Source organism: Gavialis gangeticus, unplaced genomic scaffold (genome assembly GCF_001723915.1).
Source record: "Gavialis gangeticus isolate Ggan-Ray unplaced genomic scaffold, GavGan_comp1, whole genome shotgun sequence".
In the NCBI taxonomy this organism is placed as follows: Eukaryota; Metazoa; Chordata; order Crocodylia; family Gavialidae; genus Gavialis; species Gavialis gangeticus.
Window position 1 is genome coordinate 80,927,732 of NW_017729025.1, and position 9,858 is coordinate 80,937,589.

The window sequence follows — 9,858 nt, forward strand, 5'->3', positions numbered from 1 at the left end:
TGTGGTTAGTAAAGAGTTTGTATATTGTAAGAAAATAAAAATCTTGGCAACCAGAGTTGCCAATTGTCAGCAGATTTACTGACTCTTAATAATAATAAAAAAAAAAAAAAAAAGCAGGCCGAAAATAGCTGTTAGTAAAGTCTGTCTTACAAAACACAAAAAAACTACTTTAGCCATAAGTAAAATCACTAGGCAGTCTGAAATTAAGTCAAGCTCCAATAGACAAAACACAGCAGTGCCACCTGTTGTCTGAGTAGGAGTGCAGCACCCTATAAGGAGTGTGCTCTCAGCCACGTGCTGCTGCAGCATCCCAGACTGTTTGTAATAGTGCTGGGTTGCAGGCGGGCTTCTGTGGGGCTCCTTTGCAGAATGAGGGGAGCAGGGCTGATTGAGGGGTAAGGGTGCAGGGGGTCAACATGGTATAAGGTGGTCAGGCGCATCATGGTGTGGGGATGAGTAGTGGGGAGTGGGGACAGTATAATGTAAAACCATTGCTTCAGTTGAGCAGGTTTGCCAACCCAAGAGAATGTTTCATTTTTATTTTTGTTACATTTTTACTGCAAACTTCTTACTGACAACCACACTTTTTCTTTTTCACTATAGTTGATATTAAGCTAAATGTTAAACTGTTAAAACCCTAAATTTGAACCCAACCTTTCAAATTGGGGCTGGCAGCAGAGCAGGGCTTGGCAGAAGAGTTGTGTATATTAGGTAAAACATATCAGCGTGTATCAGTTTAAAAAAAAAAAAAGTTTCGCCATCTGTAAAAAGTCTGCAGATTGATAGTAAAAAAATAAAATCATAGGCTGGCAGCCATGGGTTGGGTCCCCCACCAGGCAGGTTGAGCTGTAACAAAACTTGTTTGAGAACAAAGCCAGTTGAAAATACTTTGATGGGATGCTGGTGTGGAGCTGAGGGGCTCTACTCAGTAGTGCTCAGATCCTGGGCTACCAGGTGGGATTTGATTAAAGATTTTAGCAATAAACAAAAGGATTTTTCAAGCGACTTTTTGCCGTTCTGCCTCCTGCAGGAAGATGCAACACCTCCCTCCCTGTTCTGGAAAAAAAATATATATATATATTTTATTTTATTTTTTTCACTTTCCACTGGAGGGGAGCTCTGACCAGCTGTCACCAGGCAGGTCACTGGACAGAGGAGGCACTACAGCCAGGATGGGGGACCCCTGCTGCATGCTGCACCGAGGACAGTTTGGGGGTTGAGAACAAACTTCCAGGACTGGAGTGCACTGAAAACTCAGCTTCACCAAGCATCTTGAAATGTGTGGAAGCAGCAGTTCAGATGATATATGTCTGGAGAAGCCTGTCTCTGAGTGGTCCTTGGAGTTGCAAGAGCTATTTATGCAAGTGATAAGCTATGTGAACTTTTTTTTTTGAGATGGACCCTCTCGCATAGAGGGGGAAAACTGAGTTCTGGGCAAGGTGAGAAAAAGGAAACCAGTGTCTTACTGATCTGAATTCCCTTCCTGTTCTAGAGAAGGAAATGAATAGTGTTGCTTGTGGTGTGAACAGGCTTCAGACAAAATAAACAGTGGGGTAACGCATAGCAAATGCTTTGCTACCATCCCCCTTGTTGTGCTGTAACTATGGGGGGTAGTAAACCTGCAGAGCTGGATTCTAGTGAGGGCAGGCCTTTCTTGTAGTAATTGCATCGACTACCCTGCATAACAGTCTCCTTGCCAGTAGCGGGTCCACAGGAGAGTTGCTTGCAGGAACAGCAAGGATATAGGGAAACAATTGCATATCTATGGAGGCTGACACCAGGCTTCTGTCTCAATGGAGACTCTGCTAGGGGGGTTTTTTTGGGGTTATGTCTTGATGTGATTTTTAATTTGTATGATATGGCTTTCCCTGAAGCTTTTGCCTTCCCTTCACTCTCAGGTATAACAATGTATCTAGACCGAAGATGAAGGCAGTGCTCTGAAGTTCTAGGAAATTAACCACAGCCAAGGCTAAATTATGAAATGTTTTTTCTTACTGATCAAACCCAAATAAGGTTGAGTAAGTCTCACAATACCTGAACTTGCAAAGGCAAACATGGGCTTCATGTAAGAGCCCCTAAATTGTAGAGGCAGACCCAGGTCACCATGGAAAAAATACTGTCCTTGGCACCAGTGGGAGCTATGCTACTATGGGAATGTCTGTTCAGTTTTTCCCAGAATGAGCTGGTAAGAAGAATGCTTTGGAGCATGGTAAGTGTGGACATAACTGGAGGAAAGTTTTGCAGGTAAAAAATGCTGTGTGGATGCAACTGCTTACAGTAAGTCGGAGGAGCATGTCTGACACCAGCAGAGCAAACATGACTGCGGTTGTAGAGGAGAGGCTTTGCTGTCCTTTAGAAAGATGTAACTGCAGTTCCCAAGCTGTTTTAATGAGCGTTTTCCCATCACCCCCTGTCAGCCTTTAACATGTTTCATTAAAAGTTCCTCAACTGGCTTCTTCAGAGGATTATGCCTTTTTGCCAGAGGATACATGCCCTTGATTTCTTTACCTATCAAATTTAATCAAGATCCTTGTTACCAATGCTGCTTCTTGCAGAAAACGGTGCAGGTTAAGTGCAGCCCTGAGTAATGGATCGGAAGGAGAGAATCTAGCCTGAAATAAGGTGGGGGGGAAATCTTGACAATGTGATCTATTAGGCCGTGAGTTAATCTCCCAAAAGGAGTGGGAAACTTCTGTATATATGACATTTACATTTATGAAACAATAAAAGTTTGGTAGGTAGGGGCTTGTGTATTCATGTTTCCATGGTTGCAGATTTTTGTTCCGGAGTCAAGTTTCTGATTTTGTTTAAAAAAGAAAAGAAAAAAGCACTGCTGCAGTTGTAAAGAAAAGTTCCAAAAGTGAAGCTATTTAAATGTGGCTTGTTTCCTTCCTGGGCATGGAGGGACTCTGAAGCAGTAGCTTGAGGTGAAGTGTGTGAATTGTCTTTGTTACTGGGATGTGAATTCTGAAACTCAGTGATGACAATTTTGGCATGAACAATTTAGCGGCTGACTGAGCAGAACCATCCAGGCTAATGCGCCTACCCCACAATCCCAACCATCTCTCAGGTGCTGGAGGATTCATGTTGGCCTTAATGAAAAGCCAAACCCTCCAGCTTTACTGCTTGTCAGGTTTTTTTTATTGTGTGGTTGTTTTTGTTCTTTTTCAAAGTGCAGTTGGGCATTGTGGAATGTATGTCTGTGGTACGCTTAACCTAGGGATAACATAAAAAGTTGGATTTGATACCAGACCACATACCCTAAGGAACACTGTGCTGAGGGTCTCAAATGTGTTCATGTCTCGCGTTAAATGAGCTGATCTTGTGAATTAGCTGATGCTGCCATGGAATTCCCATCTTGGCATATCAGAGGGGCCCAATGTGCTACAGATGGCTTTGGGATCCCTGTAACAGATGAGTCCTGCAGTGACAAAGCAAGACTGAATGTGCTAATAGTCCAGATGAAAGGCTCTCTGGCAGACTGAAGAATTCATGGTGGCCTCATTTAAGTTAAAAACTTTCTGCTGTCAATTAATTAAATTTGACAGTGATTAATGGACCCCATGCAGTAGCCCATGTGTCATTTTGGATACTACATTCAGTTTATTGCATATTGCTTTGTAATTTCCATGCATCACATCTGTAATGAACAGTGCACAATTGCCTCATAGAAGTTGGTGGAGGAAACTGAAGTGGGGACAATTGAAAAGGAACAATTGTGGCTCTTGCCATGTGGGCAGGCTTTGGATGTGGCTACAGTTGTAGGAAAGGTGCATCAATGGGATGCAGACATAGTGTCATCTGTGGGCCTCTAAAATTCAGTCCACTGAGATGAATGGGACAGTTTAGATCTCAGTGCAATGGTTTCACCCTGTCTGCAGACTTACCCGGTTGTATTTGCTTCATGGTTTAAAATATGTCTTAACTATTTTGGAATAGAAACATCTTTTTAAACTAAAGCTTCAATTCTGGAGCACAATTCTGTGGTATTCCTACCCATGAAGTAAGAAATACACAGGGCCTACCAACAGATTTCTTTCAGCTCAAAAGCTCTGAGTGACCAATGTAATGTACGTGGATAGTTTCTGGTTGCCATAGTGTCATCCAGTCAAAGCAAAAGCCATGAGCTCTTAGTTACATTTCCATGTTAATGCCTCTAATTGTAATTGACCGTAATTGTGCCAAAAATCCTTCTAGGAAAGTGACAGGAGCAATTCTGTCTGTCATATTAACGTGACAGACTGCTCATTCACACTAACAATTTTCCCACTGCTTTGTCCCTTTGCAGAGACCACTGAAAAATGAGCCACGGTAGAATAGCTGCATGTCTATCAGTATGAGCTCTGCCTGATTAAAGATGGCAGGATCAGGCCCTCAAAGACAATGGGGAAAAGTGGGGTCATAAGCACAGACCCACGTTAACTAGTTCGGGACAACTAGGAAAAAGAAACTATTAGCAGTGCTGAGAGAGGGAGATGTGCTTGTCTGAGGATGGGTGAAAGCTTTTTTCCTTTCTCCTTTTTCAGCAAATGCCATTTTCCCCCAGACTAATAATCACTTACAGACTTCAAAGATGTGAGTTCGCAAGCTCAGCACTTGACTCCCAGAGAAGCAGGATTGCACTTTCAGAGCCAGGCCTCCTCCATCTTTGTTCTTTTCTGTGGCAACAACACCACCACCACCAACAAAAAGCCTGCGCATCCTGGAGTACACTCCAGAAGAGAGATCTGGTTACCAAAACCCCTCTTGCATCCTACCATGAATTGAATCTTTGAAAGTAACCTGTGAAGATTTTATTAAGAAAATAATTTTGGCCCCGTGCCTTTTTTGTTTGCTTGGAATGAAAAAGGAAGGTCTGAAACTGATATTCTTTTATTGTTAAAAAGCAAAGCTTTTAAAACTCAGATCTTGTTTGGTTTACTGTCTGCACCAAGCTCTTCCTTCCTGTGCTTGTCATCACTTTTGCTGGTCACAGAGGTGCAGCAAGCAGTTTTTGCACCATGGCAGTGGTGGTGACCAGGCTTCTGGCAGCAGGAGCTGCCAATCTCACACCCTCCTTTCACTGGTGCCTGGGGCATACACCCTGCTCACCCACCCTTAATTATGCTACTGTTTGTTCATGTCTTAGTTTCTGGTCCTGATCCATCTCCCTTTGAAATCAATGGGAAGGTTTGTTGACTTCGCTGGGTCAGTTGCTTAGTTGTAAATGCTCTGGGACAGAGCTGCGGTCTTGTATAAAGCCCCTATATGTGTGTAGTTCCATCCGTGTAGTAAACATCCTTCCCCTTCCCCTTTTTATTTGGATAATGGAAGTAAAGGCTAAGCGCTGGTTTGGGTGTACTCAAAATTGTTTCCTATTTGTGTGCGTGTACACTAGAAAATCAGAGGGAGGTGGAACCATTTACAAAGCAAATGGAAATAAATTTTAAAAGCCTCCTGTGAGCTTGGTGTACAGCTGATTCCAGCAAAACCAATGCTTAAGGTTCTGAATGGCCTCTTTGTCTCCTTTCCATCAGGCAGGGCCTGGATTAAATGCAAGTTTCCACTGGTGTCTCCAGGACCAGAGAAGTTTAGAGGCAGTGAAAGAATATGACTGCACGTTCCACTAATGGAATTTAGAGACTAACATATCGGGCCATGCCGAGCTCATCTTCCATTTGTAAATAAAGCCCCAAAATTATGAACGCGGAGGCTGATGGGCTGGCTGAGTGGAAGGGAGGTGGTAGGAGGAGGAAATGGAAAACTGATGATAGCATAATTTTCATTTTTAGTGTCCTTGTACCTGGCTGCAGGACAGATTTCATCCTTTCACAAGGTCCTTTGATATACTTTCAGGAGGAGCATCATTGTTTATGAGAACTGTAGTCTGCATCAAAGCGCCACTTATTTTTTAGCTGCAATATGCAGTATTTAAAGCACTGTGCAAACAGTAACCAGTGATTATACCTTGGTTTTAGCTCAGCAGAAAGAGTGGAAAATCAGAGGAAGGCAGGTGACTGTCTGACCTGGATATTGTTAGTGGCAAAACTGAGACTGGAAATAACTCAGGTCTCCCAGTTGCATGTTCAAGTTGTTTGATCATGCTGGCTTTCTGCACAAGAAATAGGATAAATATATACTGAATCACCTCCATTCTAAGGGGTAGTTAAAGAGAATACACTGATTTAATTCCTGCAGCCAGCAGGATCACTAAGCATGGATGCTTGGCTGCCTGGGCAAGAGCAGAAGTGGTAGGAAAATACCTGGTCACTGATGTTCATCCAGGCAAGAGCAGTGGGACTTGAGCCCCAGCAGCACTGCAGGAAAAAAGACCAGCACTGTGGCTTGTTCCCACAGCTGCAGCCAAGTGCCCATAATGCCAGGCTTCTTGCCAGGTGCTGTGGGTGCTGGATCTGACATGGGGAGGAAAAGGGGGTGCTTCATGGGGCTGGCCTTGCACCATTCATTCAGCTCATGGATCCAGTCCCACATGGGCCCAGACAAGTTTGCTCCCCCTACTCAAATGATTCCCATCTCCAGCCAGATTTCAAGTTCCTAACACAGGGAGTTCTCTGCTTAAAGATGCAACATGTGGTCAAAGGCAGGCCATGATCCCAGTGCCAGCCAGCATCTCCAGCCTCAGTAAAACCCAGTATTCTCCAGTGATATGTCACAAGACTTATTATGGAGTCACTCAGTAGCTTTGTGATTGATTTTTCTTTTTTCTTTTTTTCATTGTGGGAAGCTGGGAATTGATGGGACAGTTACAGTAAAGCAGTCCTTAACAGTCACTTACTTTTTACTCCAGCAAGCACTTTGAGGGTCCCTTTGGTTTTAAAATGGCCTGGCCTTTTTAACACGTTGAATTTTCCAGAGTTAAAAAAAAAATCTCTTAAAAAGAGTGGAGTGTGGAGACTAAGTTAAAACCAAGTTGACCAAACTGATTCCCTGCTAAAGTGATCCACACTGTGCACAAGACTGGTTAGCTTTATAAAGACCTTGAGGCCAGGGCTGCCATCTTTATTAAGTGATCATGGTGCCTGGTATAGCAGTGACTTGATCTCTGAATGGGGTCTCTGTGCACTTCCAAACTACAAATAGTAATAGTCATGAATGGCTATGGATGAAACCAGCCAGTTTTGAAAGGTTTGCCTGTTTTGCATCTTCTGAGCCAGCCATTTGCAATTAACTTAATTCCCAGCAAGCAAATCTTGCACCACTGCCCAGTTGTGTGTTTAAAAGTTGAAATGCTAGTGTGTAAAGATTTAAGTAACAGACACTGCCTCTTGCAAAATCCCAGTGCCAAACACGGGTGAGGAGATCTTTGCAGGGGGCTTTGTCATTTTAACATGGCCACAAACAGTTTCAGGGCTGACCACCAAAACTGAACATTGGAAACTTGAAATGATGTTGCTGCTTCTAGGCACTGCTATAATGGAAATAATAACAGAAAATGCTGGAGAGCTGTGGATTTAAAATGGGACATTGTAGCAAATGATATTAAGCAAAGGTAACTGCCATGGAAGTAAGTATTGCGTTTGTGTAACTAGTTGCTATAGTGATGTGATGGCTTTTCCGTCAGTGCCTCTAGCAAGAGCGGTTAATCCATTTTTAAGAGGAGAGGATATTTAATAAAGGAAACAATTTATATGGATTTACAAGATATGCTGACTAGAAGTGCCATTTGTTCTGTGGCCTTATACTTAATTTTAATATTCCTCTAACCCTCTCTAAGTGTACCACAAAAAGGGCGGAAACCCCTAACATTTGAATATGTTCAGACTAAAAAATAATTTTTAAAAACAAATCCATTTACTGCCAGTGAAGAAGAGCCCCAGATCTGGATTCATGTGTTCTGCTCTTGTTATTGTAGAGAGAACCAAAATGTTTCCATTTCAAAAAGCTATTGTAATTGCAAGGCATTATTAAAAATAAAACATACATGCATTCCTCTGCTGGCAGAGAATAATGTATTGTTGTACAAGTCAGAACAGGAATGTGATTTGAATCAAAAGTGAAAGTGATTCAAGCACTGTAATTTCATGGTCCAAGTTGAAGTAACTGCAAGTGGAAAAGGAACATAAACAGCAAAGAGTTATGTGAGACTTTAAACCATTCCTCTTTCAGCAATCTGGGTGGTTAGTAACCAAGGGACAGTTCTGTTTTTAAACTTTTTTTTTTTACTCTGAAATATCCTTTTAAAAATAGTCACAGGTGTCACTGGAAACCACTTGTAATGCAGGAAATGGCAAAATGCCTGCTCAAGGACCTGCTTCCCACAGTGTTAGTAGCCAAGTACATGTTAAGCTTCTATTATTAAGTGTTTAAAGCCCTACACGTATTAAACTCTACTTTAAAGACCTTCACCTTCCATAATCAACTTCCAGTTTTTGATAGCCCCAGTAAAGTATCTGCACACTACTCTATTGTCTCTTGAGTGATCCTCTGTTGCCATGTGTTAAGCCTGTTTGAGTAAACAGGGTGGGAAACATTCATCTGTGCTGAGTACAGTCTGGAGGAGATGGAGTCAGGGCCTACTCTAGCGATCTGGCTCTCCAGGTCACTCTTCCTCATAAGCACTCTGTAGCAAGCTTCTAAGCACAGCTGAAAATTTACCTTATGCATCTACTTTTCAGAGGCTGAGACCTATAGAAAAGAGAGCTTTAGAAAGTATAAAATACACTCTCAGTAGGATCTGATGGCTTGTTGTTTTACTGTCCATCTTCAGTAATCATGTCAGTGATCAGGGTCTCTACCAGGTTTGAGTACGTTTAAATAGTTATGTGACCCTATCTCAGATCTTAACATACTAACCTCACAACCATGAAGTAGGGAAGAACTTTAACCCAATTTTACACAAAGGAAAATGAGACACAACAGGAATAAGGACCAACTTTGCAAATAGGCATTTAGTAGGATTTTTTTAAATTGATGTCAATGGGGTTAAATGAACATATAAAAAAAATCTCAGCCAGCTCCTCAGTACCTGTAATAAGCAGACTGTCACTTACATAAGGCTGCACAGGAAGTATGTGGCAGATTCTCCAAGTCCCAGTCCATAAATAAAAGAAGGGTCTTGTCCATGGAGTGGGACTTGGAGAATCCCAATCCATATGTATGTATATGCGTATATGTATGTGTATATATATGTGTTTAAGATCTGTCAAGTGAATGGTTTACAGACTAGAGGGGCCTGGACAAATATACTTTCATCAAAAAGTCCTTCAGTCAAAAGTGGGGACAGATGCTTTTGTATTGCTTTGGTGTTCAGTATTTATCCCATACCAGAATGGCACACATGGGCGCACGCAACCAAATCACTGACGACTCTTGCAGTGATGTATTGACCAGGAACCCATTTAGAACCATGTCAATTGCCTTTATCGTGAGTCCAGAGTGAGGTTCAGAGTCGCACCTCTGTAACAGTGAGGTGCCTTACCTGCTCTGTCTGCTCACCTGCATGATGCAGACCATAAAACTTGACCTAAAACATCAGTAGCAGGCTCATAGTTTCTGTTGGAGTTATAGCTTGTCTTTTTTAAAGTCATCTGATCTTTTAAAATCTGTTACTGGCCAACAGCAATCAAAGCTTCTCATGTTTTGGGGCTGGTGCTCTGTGCTTTCACCTGTCTTGGATGTTATGTCAAAGCTGGGCTTGTCATCATGTACTTTTTTACCCCCATCATGAGCCTGGTCTTGAACAGCAGATGATAGTCCATGTGCCATTTTTAATAAGCCCTGCCATCCAGCATCTTCTCTGTTATCTTAGCAGGGCTACTGTCCCCACCAGCAACCTTAAAATTAAAATGCCACTTGGAGGGTGAATTAAGTTACTATGTGCCCTTGGCTCGGTGTATTTCATAAAGCTGTTGTCCAAGC